This window comes from Apteryx mantelli, chromosome 12 (assembly GCF_036417845.1).
Source record: "Apteryx mantelli isolate bAptMan1 chromosome 12, bAptMan1.hap1, whole genome shotgun sequence".
Classification (NCBI taxonomy): Eukaryota; Metazoa; Chordata; class Aves; order Apterygiformes; family Apterygidae; genus Apteryx; species Apteryx mantelli.
In genome coordinates, this window is record NC_089989.1 from 12,933,981 (window position 1) to 12,955,431 (window position 21,451).

Here is a 21,451-nt window from a genome sequence, read left to right on the forward strand (position 1 = left end):
CGCGGCGCTGAGGGAGGCGGCGCTGCCGCCGTCGCGCCGCGATCCCGTCAGGCAGGTGGGGCGGAGCGGCGCCGCCCCGGGAAGCGGCGGCTCCCGCTTGTGAGGGGAAGCAGCGGTTTTCCCGCGGGGCAGAGCCGGGCCCACGCGAGGCGGCTTTGAGACGATGCCGCGAACACTTCTGCGACCTCTGCGCCTTCCGCCGGGCCGTGAATCGAGCTTTCAGCGTTCCGCCGCGGGACGGCAACGCACGCGGGGTTACGACAAGAGAGCGCCTTTTACGTTGCTTTTTCTGACAGGGGAGCTCAAGAAAATTTCCCTGCAAGTTTTAGCGGGGAAACCTATCTAACCTGAGAGCAAAACCCGCTAACCTACCCTGCTTTCAGGAGGCAGACAAGCCTCCTCCAGAGCCGAGGTAAAACCGACCTTCGCTGTAGCAAGGAGAGAGCATGGCAATTAAGTCTGTAAGAAAGAGACCTTCAAATAGCATATAGCAATATAGACACAAGTTAATTGTAATGTACTTGAATTTAGCAATGCACTGACTTGAGTCTTTAAAACCGAGAAGACCTTTCTCTCGATGTAAATCAGAGCACTTGTTCCAGGCTATTTCAGACTATTATTTAAGCAGCCCTCTATAAAAAGACAGTAATGTACTATATGTTCGAACAGCCCCTACAAAAGCGTGGATCTCCTGCCTCAGAACAGCAAAGTTTTTCGAAGCAATTTCACAGCTGAACTAAAATGTTTCATCTCTAACAGCAGATGTTAAAAAGCTTTCAGAGAAAAAAAAAAATCCAAGGCCTACTTGATTTCAGCTGCTTAATGACAGAATATGAACAGCCACAGTTTAAATTAGGATCTTAAAAGAAGCTGGATGACCAACTAAAATTTTTCAAGCTCATGCAAAAAAAGCAGTCTCTAACAATTCTGTCTTCTGCCAGCATCAAAGTCCCATCTTCTCTGGGATGTTATGCCCATTGCTTTAGCTCTTCAGAGTAAAGTGATGGGCATAGTTTTTTAGACTCTCTTCTTTGGTCATTTTTGTCAATAACAACAGTAACATTCTTTAAATAATCTGGAAGTGATACATAAATGTGGATATATGGGGCAGAGGAATATACCCTATGAATACTTTTAAGTGCAATACTAATATAGTTAACGGCTAACTCTTGAATTTTATAATCCAGAACACTTACCAGCTTATTATCCCATTTTAAAGATACTGAAACAGCAACAGGGAGAAGAAACTAATTTGTGTTAAGTCAGGTATCAGACCAATGGCCGAGACAGGAACCGATCTCGAGATCTGGAGTTACAGAAGAGTGTTGTAGCTATTAGGAAACACTGCCTCCTCCCCTCTTTTTTTAAGCAGCTTTCTATCCAGTTCTCAAATGCAAAAGACAATTAAAAGTGTTGGGATAACTTAGGCTCCAGGTCCTGTCTAAGTGACAACAATGGTGACAGCTTAAGTCCAAAGGACTTACTGTATGTTATGGCTTCTGCATTGGTGGTAAACTGTGGGATTTGAACTTACCTATTAAAACCCATCACAAGTTAGTAAATATATGGCAAAGGAAAATAAAGGTGCAGTTAAGGAACATCAAGCATGTAGCATTTATCAGACTATGGTAAGGATTCATATGGTATTTAGGTTTCCAAATCTGTATACATACATACACGCTCATGATAAAAACAGATATCTTCAAGGAATGAAACAGGAGAAAGTGTGCTATTTGGAGGACACTGTCTGACCTTTTCAGGCATCTACCATGGGCAACAGTAAGTGACAACTAATGATGGTTTCCTTTCCAGCTTGGTTTGTCACCTCATAAAGCAGAAACAGCTGTAAAACATGGGGAGGTGCAAGCAGAAGAGAAACAACTGTTCACTTCAACTGGTTTTAATAGGAACCGGCTTTGCCACTTGCAACCTTTCGGCATTCATGCATCTAAACCACTAGATGGCAAACAACCTTCGAGGCAGCCAGCACAGAAACAGCACTGTTCAGTTCCCAAAGCAGTTGAGGTTGGGCTGAAGGTGAGTATTTTTACTCTATTAAAATCTTTCTGAGTCTACTGTATGTTGTGTCTTAACAACAGGCAGAACAGGCTAAACTGCAACAACAGTGTGACATACATAGGTCAAACACAGAGTAAGAGCCGTATTTCAGGCTTGCAAACTGACCTATCAGTTCACTCAATTTTATTCACAAGTTTGTGTGAGCAGGCTTTTCACTGAACTACTGAGTTGACAGAAAAGGCTTATTTTTGGTAACATAATTTGAGAGCAGGTATAACTTAAGGGAGAACTGAGTTACTGAACCAGCGTACAATCTCAATAAGAAACTCTTATTCAGTCAAAATCATCGATTGCTCTGTGATTCCCAGAGCCTGCAGTGCCCACTTAAAGAGTTCCTGCATCTTCTCACTGCAATGAATCACCTTGTTGATTGTCCTAAGGCGACTGTTTGTGGTAGCATACTCTGAAATAGTTCAGTAACCTTAACAGCAAAGGCAGCAAAATAAACTAGTCACTATGGAGGTCCTTACTTCCAGAGTTAGGCTGCATCTGGAACTAAACTAGGGGAAATCACCTTCAGCTAAAATATTACAGCTAATTTCCCTAGGGACAAAAATTCACAAATTAATGACAAAGCGATACCTAAGAAACAAGAACCTATTAAATCAGCAGTGAGATCCTGAAACAAGCCTGAACGATTGCCACTTTTCATCTGTTCTGAAACAAAGATCTTGTTCAAGAGCCAAAGTCAAGGCCAGTGTAATGGATCAATACCAAATTTGCATGGTATTAACCCAAATAAATACTGCACTTGAAAGTTAGTGATATAATTTCATATCTTCATTTTACTTGTGGACTTCCTTTCCCTCAAAGACTCTTTGAGAAATCGAGTTAGAAAAATAACCTTGCTATAAAATCATAGGCAAAGCTCTCTGCTAGTGCTTGATACCTCCTAGAGTAGTGCATGATATAACACTGAAAGGACTGTGAGCTAGAGACTGCATCTTAGCTTGGCAAGCAGGAACCATTTTAGAAACAAAATAAGTAGTCAAAGACCCTAGTGGTGGCTGAGCAACCCTCCACCAAATAGCATCCTCTCCAGTTGATCTAGTGCAGAGACTAAGGAAGATCCCTGACCCCCACAGAAAACAGCCACATGCTGTTGCTTGCGTGCCTAGCCTCACTTTGTGCCTCCCTTTGCCCAGAGTCCTCCGCAGCTGAGCTGAAAGGCTCCGAGAGCAGCAGGCCAGCCCAGCAAGGGATGTACAAGAGGCTGGATACACTCCCCGCTTCCCACCCTTCCCTATGGCCAGCAGCACTATTCTGTCTCCTGGCTGGGCAGGTGCCTTCTAGTGATGGAGATGAGGGGGAACAGACCTGGAGCTGCAGCTATGCAGCACTGGCTCTGCAGAGCTCGCCTTTCACAACAGCCCGACCTTTGCAGGGAGTGCGATGCTTAGCAGAACTGCTCTGCCTCTGCTGCAAGCCCACATTTTGCTATTTCATTAATGAAGACAAAATACTTGGAGTGGCAAAACATTGTTTTCCCTGTACTGCTCAGAAGCCTTGTGCCAGCACAGGACACAAATTATGTGAAATCTGGGTTTATTTTGTTGTTGTTTTTTAATAACACATAAAAAAAGTCTGTGTCTTTGTTCATGATCATATAAAGTTTGTTCCTCTACAGAAATACCTGGCAGGTTGTGGTCAAGGCAAGGAGTCACATGTAGACTTACCAGACTAGGCATTAACATCTCCTTAAGCTTTCTTCCCTCCTGCGAGCAGTCCTCTCTCAAACCAAGGAGGAATCAGTGCCTGAGGATGTAAAACTTCCATTTCAGTGGAGAGCTGCAGGAAGCAAGAGAAGAGATTCACAGGCCATTCACCAGCAAAGGACACATGAAGAGTTACTGCTCTGCCAATTTGTCTCTCTCACCTCCAACCAGAGGGTCCCAGAAGGGCTTTATAGATTAGTTTCACCAGGCCCTGTGGACCGAGTTAATCTCTTAGTACATACCGAGCAGTTAAACAAAAATTTGCATCTCTTTTCTGGCTGCATTACTAGTTCAGCTAGGATTTCATCTATGTCTTTTCTTTGGGGTGGGATAAAGGGGCTTTTTGAAGAACGCAGAGGAGTGCTTTTTCTGTGATATGCTACATTTCAGAAATGCACTGTTGCGGCTTTCCAGAGAAGTCTTGAACTTTCTAGTGTTAGAATTAACTTTGCCACACAGGTTTTTCATAGTGAATTGGCCTTTAATGTGCTGTTTATATACAATTTGATCAACTGTTTCTGCTGCCTTATCAATTTCACTTTTATTCAATTATAATTGATTTAAAGATTTTTATGTATTAAGTGTATAGATTTGGGGACTGACATTTTTTCCAACATGTAAGACGAAATGTAAACCATTGTGTAAGTCAAAAGAAAAGCAAAATAAATGCAACAGATGATTCAAATAAAATGTTAAGAATGGAATAATACTAAATTTTCAACAGTGGTGTTAGATGATTGCACTGCATACTTCGCATTAGGCAGATTAAGAAACAGCATGTATTAATTAGAAAAGCAAGAATATGAAAATGTTCTGCACAATGCTGTCTTTTTCCAATATGCTTTAAACTTTGCTGCTTCTTTTTGCAATTTAGAAAGCTGTAGAGTTCAACAGTCATTCTAAAATCTAGACAATAAAATAAGCGCCAAATTCTTTAGTTTGCAGAATTAGAAAGTTACACTAATTTTGTCACTGGAACTGGCAAGCTCCTTGCTTAAAATTCTTGCAAAATTTGTACATTCTTTAAACAAACATATCCATATAAAAATCTGTACAATCTTAACAGTCTTCTAAATACTAAGCATTTCCTTTGAACGTACTTATAAAATGTTCAATTGCAGGTGATTTCTGTCTTGCCCTCTTTAAAGCTAGAAATTCCAACCATTTTCACTACGATCTGACAGATTCTCTGTCTCGCCTATCTCATAATTGGTTTTAGGAAACTTTGCATCAGTTTGCACCAGTGCTCCCCACTTTAAATGCAGAAGAATACACAATTAAGCTAACTATTGTGCGTTTTGGAAACCTACAGGCCTGAATTATGGATGCAGTGATGAGTAGGTGCAGAGGCAGAACACACAAATATCTCCTCCTTTCTAATCATCATATAAGATTAACTTCATGGTTATACTTTGCTGTAGGTCTGGCATTGATTAACATCTTAGTGAGCGCACAAAAGAGTTTTCTGGGGTATAATGGCCACAGTAAAATTATAGAAACAGATTTTGTAGCATTGAGCACTTGCAGTTGAAGATCTCTGCTAAGAAGTGCTTGGCGTCTTCGTACTATAGAATCATTCCATAAGCTCCAGCTACCTCCCTTAAGCAAAAATATGCTCGAAAGATATGGAGGCACAGAAAGCCTGAAAATGAGATTTCTATTTGCTATGCAAACACATATGTTCAGGTACACTATTTCCTCTAATACTGACACAGAAATGATGCTGTGTTCATTAAAATAGTTCATAGCTCTTGAGTATTAACGTAGAATGATCCTCATATGTTTTAGAATTCAACAAAAATGTTTTTAAACTTGCTTTCACCTCAGCGTGACTTCTTTGTGCATGAAATGACCTTAAGACTTTAAAAATCAACAGTGGAAACTCAGCAAACACAGTAGGATATTCACAGCGAAAGGACTCATCTAGCAAGTGCTTCTGAAATACATACTAGAGTCTGGATTCTAAAAGTGCACTGAATGTGGAATATTCCAAGTTCTCTTCTCCTTTGAGTCACCTGGAGATTTACCTTTCAAGTAGCTAGAGATATGCAGGACTTAAGAACCAAAGGGAACCTCTGACACAAGAAAGGGTGTTTTTTGCTACCAAGTATTTCAGCATCTGGAAGCAAAAGGTATTCCATCACTTAAATGTGAGTCACCATGCACAGCCTTCAGATTACATTTGTATATTATATAACATGGCGCATGATCACCTGTAGGACAGAATTAACTATGAGTCAGGTACTCTTCACGTCATTCATTTCCATCTCCCTCAAGAGCTGACTTCCATTCTTTGGTGAAATAACTCCTTCTGTGGAAGACAGTGATCACTTTGACAAATTGATGGAATAAAATAACTCGCTCATCCTTGTGGAACCCCCTTTAGTGTTTGTGACAGTTGTGACTCTAAGTGAAATACATTTTTTGGATTCCTCTTACTCCTTAGTGGCAAACAAGGAATCTCTTAAACAGCACAGTCCTAACACGTTTATCTTATCAGCTTCAGAAACTCCAACACTATCCCTCTATAGCACATCAGTTAAACTTCACTTTCAGTACAAAAAAAAAAAATCAGATCTAATTAGAAAAGGTCATTACCAATAAGGGAAGCAGAACTTAACACTATGCCCAGCAGACTCTCAACTACAAATAAGAGGAGAGGAGAGTTCCCAAAAAGCTTATTTACCTTTCAGTGGGAGATCACCCAGAAAGAACTTTCTTTGCAATATAGGAAAAAAATACTGAGAGCCAAAATCATCTCTGCCTCTAATCCAGATGTGCAAGTTACTGAGCTTTGTTGCCTCCATCTGTATCGAACACGTGACTTCACTATACACCTTTCTCATCAGACAAGAGTAAAGTTATTCTTTCCTAGCTCAAGAAAACCCAAGGTCATATGACAATTCATCCTGACAAGTCCTACTGTTCTCAGTTCACTAGGAACAAGACTCAGCTCTCCAAGTTTAGCTTCATTGCAGTCCCACCTGGCTCAATGCATAGGCTTATACGGAACAAGCTTAGGATGTGTTAGGTCTAAGGACATCAGCTGTCCATCATGAGAACTGTGATGTATGGGGACAAATAGAAAAAACAAGTGAGATTCAGACAAACACAAGATCTTGCTTTATGCTAACAATATTACCGTGTTTACCCAGCTTTGTCCTTTAATTTCTTAAAGGTTCTGAAGTAAAATTTTCCCCTCTTGCTTTCCTACTAAATAGGTGTTCTGTTGTATTTCCTCTTAAAAACATACTTTTTGCCACTCAGAGTTTATGTTAAACAGTCAAATAGAAAAACACATTTCCTGTTGTTCAACCAAATTATAACTATATTACAATTGAAACACTACGTGTCAAAGTATCAGAAGTTTGTCTGTAACTTGAAAAACACAGAAACTAACATGTCCACTCAACTTTCATTTTGCTCACTGCTGAAGTGTTTTCCCGGGGGGGGGGGGGGTGTTTTGGGTTTTTTTTTTTTTTTTTTTTAAGCAACAGGTATATTGGGCTAAATTCACAATTGGAATAAACCCCTTATAGGTAACTGCAGCAGTTAATTTAGGTTAATTGTTGCCTCCACCTGGCTATGTATTTTTGCTTCCTTTCTCTTTCTGCAGGTTCACAGCTCAGAGGGTCAAATTTTGCCTATAACAACAGAAGATGTTATCATTCTCTAATACATTCCTGACCAATGCCTACCTTCTGGTGTGGATAGAAGATTGGTTGTAATACTGTCAATATATTTGGGCATGAATTATTAGGCAGCTTCCTTATAAATAGATGAGCTATAGCTTTAATGTAACCAGGAAGGCACTCTAGACACGTTTAATGGACTCTGTTTTCTTTCCCTGATAATCATACCAGGGCCACATGGGTACCTTGATGCTAATGTGTTTCCATTCGCTATACTTCCTAACTTCCTAAGAATTTATGCTGTGAAAAGATGCAGTTACATCCTATCAGATATTCCATTTCACTGGAAAATCTGCATCTTAGCTAAGAGCAGGGGCTTGACTTCTTGCCCAGTAGACGAGAGGACGATGAGAAGAAACTGTCAAACCTGCAGCCCATAAGAGGGCACAAGTAACCTGCTCAAACACCAAAAGTAGCTCTTGCTGAGTTGTATCCAAGTTCCACATTCTTGAGAAAACTTACTGTGCTTGCCAAAGGGGAGGAAATCGGAGTGAGCAGTGGACAGAACCGCTCACATCAGATCAAAGGAGCCGGACACCTCTCATAAATAGCAGTGTCTGCTCAACACAGAGGTGGCGAGAACAGTATGCGCCTGGCAAGAAAAGCCATACCCTGCACTTATATTCTGCCATCGCTTCTATGACTACTACTTGCATCAGAAGAGAACTATCACCCAGTGGAAGAAATTTCATCTTCATGACTTCACGACCTTTAGGTTAGAAATCTAAACACATAGCATGCAACATACTATAATCAGGAGCCATTAGCTGTCACTATTCCTTTTATTCCCAGCTCTGCAACTTGTATGTCACTGTTCACATCACAGTTCTTTCATTAGAAGATTTCAAAAGCGCTGTGTACTTCACCCTACATGGTTAGCTCTCCGTGTTCATCCTACCTTAAACATAAATTTAAGATTCTTTTCTTAGAGACCTATAATATCAGAAGCTCATCACAAGAGATGTCACAAGAGTCATTTCAGGTTTTCCCGAATGGTAGAATACTCCCACTCACATCCTGAAAAATGTGGAGAAGTTCAAATAAAAGGATCTGACCACGTGTCTGAGACTAAACCAGCAATGCCCATCTTCATCTACCCACACCATACTCCTAAAACTTAATGTCTGCTATGAAGTAAGGTCCTGTGTGCAAAGCTCCCTTTATCTTATCAGTCATGCTGAGAATCTAACATAAAAAGCAAGGAAATTGTTCTCAGTCTGTGGCAAACTCTTGAAATCCTTTCCATCAAAGAAACACAGAAACTGCACATCTTAAAACGTTCCTATACATACTCTTAGGAATACGCACACATATGTGTGTGCATGTATGTCTCCTCTTACATACATACACGTGTGTGTGTATGTATGTATATATAAAATCGTCTGTCACTGAGTCTGTGCCCTCAGCCTTTGTCTTTAATCCCCTCATCCTCTTTCATATATTAAATTGTACTGGGCTTCATTTTGTAATGTTGTTGATAATGCTTTCAAATGCTACGTGCAGGTTTACTGCAGCATGGGAAAGCCGTTAGTCAGGAAATTATATAAGAAATCTTCATTTTGTCACTGAAATTCTGGCAGTTTTCCAGATCTTTATGTCACTAGTTACACAATATCATTTCATCCCGTTTGTTGACGGAGAAGAGAGCACTCTCCTAGCCATAATACTAAACAAGGAGATCAGTTCCATTGTACAGATACAGAAGACGTGATTTGCTACAACATAGGCCCAAAAATCTGAGAAGCCTTGGTAATCCGTAGCGAATAAGCAGACAAGCCTTCTATGCAACTCTGCAGCTGTCACCAATGTCTTTTCAAGATTGTCCTTGCCCTTGCAAAGAGGTTTTTTAAACTTGCTTTTAGAATTCAAAAGACAACTTACATTAGCAGGATGAGACCTGTCGATAAATCTGAGTAACACTGGGCAATTTAAAAATAATTTTACATCTTCGCATTCCCCCCACACACACACCCCACAAAAAACTTTTTTTAAAAACTGTCATTAATTGTGACGACTAATTTCAGACTTGTGCAATTTCCTCTCTTTATGAATAAAATTATTTGCTTTAAAGTGCCATTTACTGGTTTGCTTCCATGATGTTCTATAGACATTATATATTCTTCCCCATGCCAAAAGAACTGGAGCAGTTTGGGGTTTTTATAGGCCCCTAAAACTGAAACCTACAGTGGTGGAATTGCTTTTGAATAGTTATGTAATAAGTAATTGTTAATTTGACAATGGGAAAACACTGCCAAAGCAGTGAAAGCTGTTCAAACCCTCAGATTTTGTTCTAAGCTTATTATTAAAATCATAGGATGTTTCCTGTTTTTTGTATAGATATTCTAAATACATGCAGCTTTACCAGGAAAAAATAAACTCATTCAGTTTACTTGCTTTTTTGTGATCCAGATTTACATTCAGTCATTTTTCACCTCTGAGCCAAAACCTAGCATCATTAAAGACAGATAATGCCAGGTCATTCAGTTAAAGATAATTCTATTTAATCGTGTTAATAATGTAGAAGCATACAAGGAGGTTATAGCTGCATAGTGCAACAGAATAAACAAAAGTTATTTTCCCAGAATTCAAGAATGAAAACAGTAAGCTTGTTCTTTGCTAACACAGTCATCACTGCTTTTGTTCTATGTATACTTTAGCAAACAAATGAACACGGCTGTGTAAAAGGCAAGCTCAAAGCTAATAGCAGGGGCAAGGTCATGCATGGCTACTCTTCCACTGTTAAATGTGCTCTTTGTTATTATGCTTTTTGCTTCAAAACTGAACAATCAAAAGAGAAACTACTAAGAGAATACAGTAAAATAAAAAAGAATAATAAAGTTACTTCAAAAGCGACTGTGTGAAATGGACAATAGAAGAATGCTCATACTTTACCATATTGCAAAGGAAAAAGAAAGGTCTTGAAAACAAATGAGACTTATTCTTATTGCATCAATCATTTTAAAAGGATGATGATTCTATATTTAGAAAGTCAGTCAATCTGTGGATTTCACAACCATATGTGGAAAACATACTAAAGGGAAAAGTGGATAGGATTGCCAAAGCAGCGTGGGGCCAAGAATTGCTTTTTTTTATTTTTATTTTTATTTTTTTTTTTAAATCCACCCCGGAACACAAGAGAGAAGAAAAAAAAAAAAGTATCACAAAACTATCATCTGGAACTATTGCTAAACAGAATCCGACCAGCAATATGCAAAAACTGGCGGCACTAGACTTCTACAGAGACTAAACTACACTGACAGCCCCAGAACTAACAGGGCAATTTTAGGACAGTTTCCAGCACTGCTGCCCATCCTGTGTTGATTTGTGAATAAATAGGAAATTTCAGTCTATTATTCCAATGCAATTTTTGCGATGAATAGATTGTAGATGGAACAGCAGGACTTCCCAGTCTTCCCTTGGAACTGCATGGTAAAGAGGATTTTTATGGTCAACAAGCAATGCACAGTTGCCAAAAGTTTACTGTGAACAGTGGAAAACCAGTGACTATATTGTCAATATAAATAAAAGGAAAGGGACTGAATATGCAGCGCTACCACTTTCTTTGGAATATGTGCCCCAATACTGCAAAAAAGGGTCTTGCTCATGGACCTCAAAATATCAGTTTATTAGCATCTTCCTTTATGAGGAAAGCTTATGCCTAATGAAAATTTGCACAAGTCAAATAATCTTTTTTTAAGACCATCCAGCTCTGCCAAAAGGCATATGGTCATGTTGGCACTTACTCTATCCAAACCATTGCACATTCAGAGTAACATATCAATATTGATTAATTGTTCAGAATGCCCTTATGAGAAAAGCAAATAGAAATATGACAGCCAGAAGCTACAAACACCACTGTATTCAATCAGATCCTCTTATCGCTGTTGCTTTTCACTAGTATTTTCAGCCTGGACAGTGCAAGTCAAGCTGCATATTCTCAATAAGCATACCACACAGTCTACACCTATGTAACTAATTACAAGCCACAAAGTACATGGATCATAATTGGGGGGGGGGGGGAGGAGGAGGAGGAGAGGGGAAAATTGGCTGTTCCTTTACAAAATTAAAAAAACATCTTGGGATTTTTATTTCAAAATTATGCCATGCGATTCCTAAAATTCCTCTTCATCCCAAAGTTTTCCAGATATGTTGTTCTTCACAAATCTGCCTCTGGGGAAAACACAGTATTTCCGCTGCTCTAGTAATACAACTTGAGAGGGTAGGACAGGAATTAAAGCATATTTAACTAAGTGATACTGCAAGCTCCACTTAGAGACTGAAAAAATGTAGAGAGCCTACGAGTGAATGCCCTCCTCTTGTAAAAATGTCATGGAGGTGTTAAGAGCTACAGCTCATCAGCAGTCATCCTTTTTGTCACTGGAGGAGCACGCTGGCTCATTAAAAAGATGTTTCTGTGACTCTCTTATTTTATAAAGCAAGATCTGAGAGAGGGGTCAAATGACTCATTCTGGATCAAGACCTCACAGGACTCGCTAATGATGAGTCCCCAAGCAAAGTGTGAGCACATGTAGAAGCCTTCACAATACTCCCAGGAGATGCATGGGAAGAAATGCACTGAAGGAAACAACAGCGACTGCCACCTCCCTGGGAAACAGGCTGGAAAGGTTTAGACTCTGGAAGGACAAAATGCATGTTTTTAGTTTATTGTTTTGCCTTCTCAGCAAAACAGCCATCACAAGTTGTCCACAAGGAAGAGGAGTTTCGCTAGTGAGTCACACTCCCACTACCTGCAATAAGGGGTTTGTTGCTTAGTGTCCACACACTGTTAAAGAAATAAGAAACAAATTTGCTCATGTCAGAACTCAAATGGAGATTTCATGACTGATATCTTTATATTGCTCTTCTTGAAACCAGCCAGGATGGTTGCATTTCAAAGACAACAGCGGTCTTGACTGACACATTTTTAGACTCACTACTCGCATGCAGAAACTCATTAGCTCTTCTTTGCCACATGCTACACAACATTAGAGAATTTGTCTACATCAACACATAGAAAAGGTCCTCGCATCTAACTTAATATTTGTAAGACATACCATGAAGTACATGCAGGATATACTTCAATCAGTCCCCACATCAGAGTGTTTCATCACTTCTGGAGATACCGGCTCCAAGAGATTACCCAGTGTGCTCCTACACCTACATAAATGTGGCTTTTACCTGTGTACTGGATTTTGTTCTGGACTCTTGCTTACCAGCCGCCATTCTAGGGAAAGATAATGTAAATAATTAAAAGTCAGCACACTTTTCCAGTTGCTAATGCTGTAGAATAATTTCTCAGAAGTTATACCAGAATTAGATTTAATACTTATTAAGCACTTAATGACATGTTGCAGAAAGCCAGACAACTAACACAGAAAGAACAGTGCACAGGAAGTGCTGATTTTATCTTATTGGCTTTCTGCCTCTAGTTTCATCAGATTCTTCAGGAGCGATGGCAAAGTAAATTAAGAAGCAGTTTTCCGCATGCAGACAGTATTTCTCTAACCCTCCTTCCTGCACTTTTATCACATCTCTGATAATAGTGGTATGTTTTCATTAGTGATGGGCTGTCTGTAGCTACCAGCACAAGCTAACAAGTCACATCCAGGTGGCTGTTTGCAGTTTCAGGTGTGCACTGCTGTTCAGAAGCAGATGTTTCCGTCTTACAACTAACCACACAGCCTGGCTGTGCTGCACAAAAGCGTCCACATCTGGCTTGGCAGACAAAAGACAGGCAGTAACAGCAATCAATAAGCTCAGCTCCCTCCCTTGCACGTATGGCTTTTTTTTTTATGTCACCATGTACTTTGCAGGGGGAATCTGCCAGGGTTTGGTTTATACATGTAGCTGCCAGATCCAGTGGGCCCTTCCCTGAGGTTTTCTCAGCCCCCTTAATGGTGTTAAATAGTAAGTCTCACTTTTCAGTTACTACTGAGCTGATTTTTCAGTACACGGGGGTCTGAATTCCTGGAAAAAATATTTTAGGCAAGACTTAAACTATGGATTCTAGCTATTTAAGGTTACTAGATTATAATTTTACTGCTATGTGAACATGTGCGTTGTGGTCCGAGTATCCCTATTATCACTGCAGTAACAATTTGGACACTGCATTGACTTCTTCTGCTTTACATTTATATATTAGCAGGCAGTGTTAGACCTGTGTTATAGGACAACTGTTTAAAGATGAGGTAACTCGTGTCTGAAGCTGACGTATTCAGATGGTAGCCAAGTCAGCAGCCCAAAAACATTAGTAGGTTCCAGTTAAACTGGATTTCTTGTTGGGTGACCTCTCATTCCTACTTATAAGAATCCCAGGTGAAAGCACAGACCCATGAGCTACAACATTGTTCTTTTCCTCAAGACCGTAGCATTTTAACTGTAATGCTGCTACAAATTACAAAATTTATCATTTTTTTCTAAACATGGGCTGGTGGATGGCAACAGTAAGACTCCTTCAGCATGAGCAACAGTATAGTTGCACGCAGTAGTACCTTGCCCTTGGAAGCTTTTTTCTGTACAACCCCACAATGCAAAAAAACTGGAAAAAAGACTCACCCACTCCTCAGTCCACAGCAGCTATTGCTCACAGCCAGACATCGCGAGGAACCAAACTCTCCTTCCAAGAAGCAAACAGGCCTGTCTTGAGGCTGGAAGAAGCAGACAAAACCAGAACCTCAGGCTGCAGTCATCAGAATCCAGTGCATTCTCAAAGACCTTCTGATTAATCAGATTTCCTAAGAGTGCTTTAAGCATCTCTACTATAATTACAAAGTTTCCTTACCACTGTCTTGTTACATGGTTCGTTTTAAACTATGACTGGCTAAAAGCTTGACTGCGCCGATAATCCTGTTACGTTTTGGGAATTAGTGTGCACCGACTGATTGGATTAAGAGATTAGAGATGAAGACAGTCGGGTGCCCTCGGCCACAGCTGTGGCATTGCAGGTTTATGTACAAGGCACAGCATTAGCTGTAAGAGGCTACGCAGACGAACTTCTGAAATATAAAGCCATATTGGCAAGAGCATCCTTTGGCAGTTTAGGTTAACCTGTGAAAAGCAAGGCAAGAATTTAAGAGACGTAATATCTTCTTTCCGATTCACAACAAAGAGAAACAAACTGGCCTAATAAAAGAGCAAAAAAACCTCTTTCAAAATTTTGTCCTGCTTCTATCACCAAGGGTACAACAGCTCTGCCTGAATAAACCGCAACATCAGGAATATTTCTTTCTCTGCTGTAACCGCAATTATATAAATTGTGTTTATTTGTACATGTGTGCCTGTGGTACACCTTTACCAGCCATAGCTATAGTGTCAATGCGTAAGTGTACATCAAAACAAAAGGTAGCAAAGGATATGATTTCACATGGGATTACCCACACATACTACCACGTTAGCAAACATCACATTTGCAGTTTTTACAATTAGATTAATCATAGGTAAAAGTACAGACTGCTTCTCTAGCCCTACCTTTCTATCTCATAGTAAAAATTACAACTGCTTTGTCTCCACTAAAATTTACAGTGGGAGCTTATATGCATTAATTAACATCCTTTTAAAAAAAAATCCTTTTTGGTAATGAAGACAGCCATCTGCAGCTAATTTACTTCTCATCTTTGTGCCTTATTCAGAGGTCTCTCCCAAGTATTTTATTTTAAGAGTGATTCAGCACCAACTCCAAAGCATTTCTCAGAAATTCTTTACCATGTATGGACATAGAAACTTTTTTTTTTTTGAGTACATTCTGTAGCTTGCAAAATGAGTGCAGCAGAGCAAGACTTCTGATGCAACTTGAAAATGGACTGCATTCGAAGTCTGCAAATGATCAGTTATTTCAGCTTGGGGTTTAGTCATTTACCATCCCAGAGGGAACATTACCTGCTGGTTAGAGGGAAGCGTGAGTCAGGACTCCAGTCACTATTCCCAGGAATTTTCAAGACCTGTGAACTCAAGCAATCTTCTACATTTTAAAGGCCTTGTTTTCTGTTATATACAAAGTACTTTACAGAGATACTATAACACAGGACAAAATGTACCATATAAATCTACAAAAATAAACTAGTTACTAGTAAAACCTGTTGAGACTTGCTGTGAAATGTTAAGAACCAAGTTATGCTTCTATTCCATAAAACATTAGTAAGTATCTGTTTGCTAACAAATATTTATTTGTAAATATTGGTTTGTTTGGGGAAAGGAATGAGGTGTTGCTGAGATGAGACCTCAGGGTGCACAGCTCTGAAATCTTCACTCACAGGTGGAGAGACGCTGTAATTGCTTTTCAGGCAAATTATAAAGTGTCTGATTAATAAATTATGAATTAGTGAAAACTCTTACATATTTCATACGCTGCTGTTTAATAGTTCATTCTAAGATGATATAAGATCTCTTTGTAACCCACTTGCAGTCCTGATATTTCTACCAGGTATGTAAAAACTGGCTAAACTGGCTAAATGAAGTCAGCTATGTGAAAATTGTATTTTAATAAAGAGTCTGTTATGGACTCTAAAAATAAAAGTTATGGTTATTACTGTCAGGAGATCAATTTAAAAAAAACCAAAGTACAGAATACCCCGCTCCATTTTGTAAAAACACTGCTGCCTATTCGCCATGCAGGAAATGGTATTTTCTCTCGAGGTGTGTTTGGCTATGTGCCTCAAGCAACATTTCACAAACCGTATTTACAAATTTTAGGTACAGTAACCTGTACATGATACAGAACAAGCAGAAAATAACATATTTGTCTAAGCCATCGACCTTCCCAGATTCCGACAGAAGGAGTAAATTAACCATCGGCCTTAAGGACCACAAGAATCAATAAAAGACATAAGCCACGGATACTATTAAATGCCAGACTTTGGGACTAACTATTGATTTTTATCGTCAAACTGTAGTACTGTTGCAGGCACCAGATTGACTGCCGACTTCTGTTCTGCATAGATTTTGTTGAACAGTGACCAAGAATTCAGTATTTAGCGGCACGCAGCTCAAACGGCTTCCTGCTTCCTGTGCAGGGGGGTTAATCAATTAAGGCTTCCCATTACCAACATATTCCCATTCACTTTGTGCAACTGCCTTGCTTAAAAAGATCAAAGAATGACAAAGTCATTTTATCATCATTAATACTCCATCAAATTCACTTTCCTCATTAGTTTAGTAGCATTTATAGCTCTTCAGTGCGCAAGGCTTCAGAAGCAGTGTAGAAATTGTGTCACGGATTTTCCATCTGGCTCCTCATCTCTGCTGCTTGGGATTTCACAGCTGTAAGGAAAGACAAATTGCAGTACTGGAGGGACCAATTCCTTAGTTAGCAGCAGCCTGACAGTCGGCCTGACCTGCTGCACAGGGGCCCACAGATTCCTTTGCCATCTGCAGGCAAATGACCACTATTGATCACATTTACAGTATCCAAGATAATAAATCCTTTCTCCGATACAAATTACTTTGTCTTTAGCAAAGATGGTGAAACCAGGAAAAATAAGTACATGAGAAATCTGAACAAGGACTAGGAAATACAGTCTTCACTTTTGTATAAACCCTTTTAAAAGGAGCATGAATACTCTTGCAGTTGTAATTACACATACAAAAATTCAACCTGCTTTTACTTTTTTTACCTCTTCATGATGGAGACTTTTGATAAAGAAAATTTGTTACTACCATAAGAGCTGAGTAATGAAAATGTGAATTCTGGACTTGCTGAAACCACTGCAGAAGTAAAGAGATGTATGAAGTATAATTATGAGGAGGGTTAGATTTCAAGGAAACGTTTAAGTAATTAAGAAGTCTAGTGGGCAATAAAAAAAAGGAAATACTAAAATCCATTTGTGTGGAAAGTAAGATGGAGAATAGTTAAAATACTCAGGATATGAGATTATTTCTCACGAATAATATGATGCAATATATTGCATCAGTCATTGCGGATTCATTAGGAGTAAATGATACGACATGCTTGAAATGTAAAAGGGAAAGAGACTGAACATGGACTATTAATTAAGGTTTGCAGGCAACAGATGATGGTTGTAAGCATATGAAATGACCATATGGACTGAAAGAATTCAGATGCATAGCTAAAAGAAAGATACTGCTACAGCAGCAAAGTAGCTTCCATAATACAAAGTGAAAAAGATGAAAATTAGCTAACTAGATTAGGCGCAAATAGCTTTTCACATCTTCCTAATAAAAGTAAGGGCAATTGGGAGCAAAGACGACCCTGTAAAAATAATTGCTGCTAAAAAACAATTATTGGAATCTCCGAGTAGTTCTCAGATCGGCCAGTCTGAATGTTATCACATATATGTGATAGGAGAAATAAGGTCATACAAAAGTAAAAATCATTTCTGGAAAAAAATGAGGAGGACTAGAAAAAGATTTTGGAACAAATGACCACAAAAAAAGGAAGAAAGGGTCTTGTCCTCGTACGTCTGCAACCTCTGAAGAATTAGAAACACGAACATGAAGAAATAGTGAGGAACTTTTTGAAAAAAATAACTGATAATGATGTTGTGAGAAACCTGGGAAAAACTAAAGCAGATGTAATACATATTTCTATTAAAAACTGAAAACCATTTTGCAACACTTGAAACAGCTCTTTTTCCTCCGAGAAGATTGTTCTGTACAATATACGTCACAAAGTTTTTGTCTTTTTTCTTTTTTTTAGGGGGGGGAATTGAATGTGGTGCAGACATGAAGCAGAATAGGACAAGTTTCTGATAAGAAGTAGTAACTGGTCATGGTACAGAGGCAAACTCCCACCCAATGTCATATGTTAACTACTAGAATTTATTACCGCCGTAAACAAAGTTTTAAGTTTTAACAACAGACGCATTGAATTGTTTTACTCTACTGAAATTATTGTCAATGGACATAAACCAGGGAAAAAAAAATTACCAAGAAATGATGCCTGCAAAGGGCAAAAGAAAATATATTTCTGGAAAGCAACAACAAAAACTCAAAACTGAAACAGAACAGATGAGAAGGACTGGCAAGAACTGGAAAAAGAGTTACGTTTGCTGCTTTTTATACCCTACTCCTTGAGCTCTGTGCTAACTGGTGCCACGTGGTGTCATTTATACTGTAAATGTTCAACAGAAACAAGTAGGGAACACTTTGTAAACCCATTTTAGTAGTAACATAGCTTATATCTTCAGGTGAAATGGCAAGCTGGTAACAATCAGAGCAAAGGCAGCAGGTCATTTGTTCACATGTGCTTTCCTCCACTTCAGTTAGCTGGCTAGATCGCCACCGACTGAGCAACTGGCTACAGCAGTAGCCAGACAACCCAGACAACGTACCAAGTCAGTGCCGTCCTTCTTGGGGGGTACCTGGGGACATCTTCAAGAAGCTTCAGTTCCTTGACCATGAGCAACTCCTGAGCAATTCAGGCCAATAAGTATAATCAACAACGCAGAAGTGTAGTTGCATTCTGTGGGTTCCCTATCCAAGGCAATTTGTCAAACTCCTTCATGGCCTGGCAGTGACATTCCAGTGACAGTTCTGCACCACTGGAGCTACAGGTGTCAGGAACGATGGCTCACTCCAGCAAGGGCTCACTGGCTAACACACACTGAGACACAGTCACTGCCTGCATGGTTGGGATTCAGTCCATTTAGTGATAAATAATAAGAAACGTCTCTTTGCAGCTACCTTGTTTTCTTTTCTAAGACAGTCACTGCAAAACAAGGAGAGAGGCTGAATTAAGAAACATGTGCATGTCTGAAGTTAAGCAAGACAAGACACTAAACAGTCCAAATACCTCCTTGCTGCTGTAAAGTTCTTGCGCTTAAATTCTGGAATGATAAGCACATGCAAACATAGTTAGACTGATCAAATGATGTAACTGCTGAACAAATTATACCCTCACTCCACAGGAGGTGCATACTTTTTCCCCCACACTCCTCATCCAGAAAGTGCTTCAAAATGAACCTGCCACGGAGATGAAAATGATCATGCTGTTCACACCATATGTGGTCTGGATGGCAACAGACATGCTACATTTATAATATGGCATCATCTTCTGGAGGCAGGCTGAGATCATTACCCTAAAGGGTAACAATTTTAACTTAAAATTCAACTGCAGGTTCCTTTGCCCTCACTCTACCAGGGAATGGATTCAGAGACTACAAATTTCAGTGTCTCACTGATAGGAGCTTCTTCATATAAACACGCTAGCTCAAGCACCAGAACCGTTCACCTGTGACAGTCTAGTACTCCGCACAGGCCAATGTGTCTTAGTGGTTAAGAAATATTAAGATTAGTATATAACATGCCACACAGTAATACTTATTAGAAATGCACCTATGCAGCCCAGTACCATCAGTTTTGTAATTCTTGTCAGCATGAGCTCGATTTTGCTAATTCCTGACCAACTGACTTGTGCATGGTCCTCCCCGTTTCCCGTTCCCGATTGCAGAAACAAATGCAAAACACTACGTACCTCAAGCCCATGGAGCCAAGCATCCATCTTAAGGGAAAAAAAAACATCACAGGTGCATCCTGAATAGGTTATTCAGCAGTGATAAGCATTTCTATATGTAATGAAACATGAGCATTATACTAGGCATACAAGGCTGTCACATCCCCCTTGGGGCATTAAGCAGCATATAAAGGGCATCTAATCCAATATGCTAAGATGATGAGCAAAACCAGCTTGAAAGCATCAAGGGAAACCCAAGCTGCACACGATCCTTCTGATTTCATAGACGAGTGATTTGTTCTTAAAAGAATTTAATTAAACAACAGTTTTTGGCAGATGATCAAACGTGATATATCTACAAAGGATGGAAAAGAGTCGTACAGCTGACAGGGCTAAATGGAAAGCAACACCGCCTTTTAAAAAGATGCGACTGCTTGTTCCATCTGCAAGAAAAACCCATCAAAATTTGGCTGCTCTTTCAGACACATTCCACTTCCTTTCATCTTAAGGGAGCTCTCCTCAGGCTCCCATGGAAAAGGAGATTTTCATTGGACAGGAATAAAAAACAAATAAACTGTGAAACTAATATAAAATTCAGCCTCCTCTAAAATTTCAACATAAAAACTCTTCCCTTCCTCCACTCGCCCAAACCTCGCTAGCTAAAAGTGGAGTAATGTTGGGTAATACCAAGCTAGGAGGATAAGCTTTCCAGAGGAAAACATCTCTAATCTTACTTTCCAGAACCTTTATGAAAATGAGGGGACCATAACAAGTCAGCTTCTTTCACCCAAACTGAAGCACATTCAAAGGTCAATTTGAAGACTCTGTGCCCGGCTCATAAGCAAACAGACTTCACTGTTCTTTTTGTTTTACTGATTATAGCACAGCATAGACATTATCTGTGCTGTGCTTTTAATTCATTGAATTAATCTCTCTCTTGTTGTAAACAAATTGTGCTTGTTTAAAATGAAAAAAAAAAAAAAAACAGGATCACCCAAAATCTCATATTTTTCCTGTTGTTGCTTTTTTATCAAGACTGTTCCCTATTGTACTCTTCTGGATTTCTTAGTGTACTCTTTCTGTGAATAAAGACAGTATTACTCAGCACCATTTGCTACCTTTCATTACTCTGTGGAGGCCTCTCTGTTCATCCAGGCATCTACATCCACAAGATGACAACATGCTATTCTCTACCCTTCAGAGCTTATCAAGAAGAAAAAAAGGGAGAAAAAAGAAAAAAGAAAAAAGCCATTTATCACCAGGGGCTGCAGAGCAGTGCAGCTCTGAGGAAAGATCCACATAAATAAGCAAGGATTAGACATACTTTACTTTTGGGCTAGAAAAAAGCACCAAAGCATTTAGGAGCTGGTGTCCCTGCCACAAAGAAAACAAGACAGGTTTTGGGATATCGCTGTGCCTCCGTTTAACTATGGAACATAGAGAAGAGTGTTCCATGACCACTGATGTTTATTTCTAGTAGTGGGAGTGAAATCGTGATGGGTGCTCAGTGGGAAATGAAGTGCAAAGTGTTTATTTACCCACCTGTGCTCATACTTACT

The 21,451-nt window shown here is 39.5% G+C and overlaps 1 long non-coding RNA gene across 1 annotated transcript; it reads left to right on the top strand.

The window, feature by feature from the left end:
• The first annotated feature begins 81 nt into the window (after window positions 1-81).
• Window positions 82-4,642, top strand: LOC136993199 (uncharacterized). Its single transcript, XR_010885432.1, has 3 exons — window positions 82-412; window positions 1,813-2,037; window positions 3,707-4,642. It is a non-coding gene; the product is annotated as an uncharacterized lncRNA (long non-coding RNA).
• The last annotated feature ends 16,809 nt before the right edge of the window (window positions 4,643-21,451 follow it).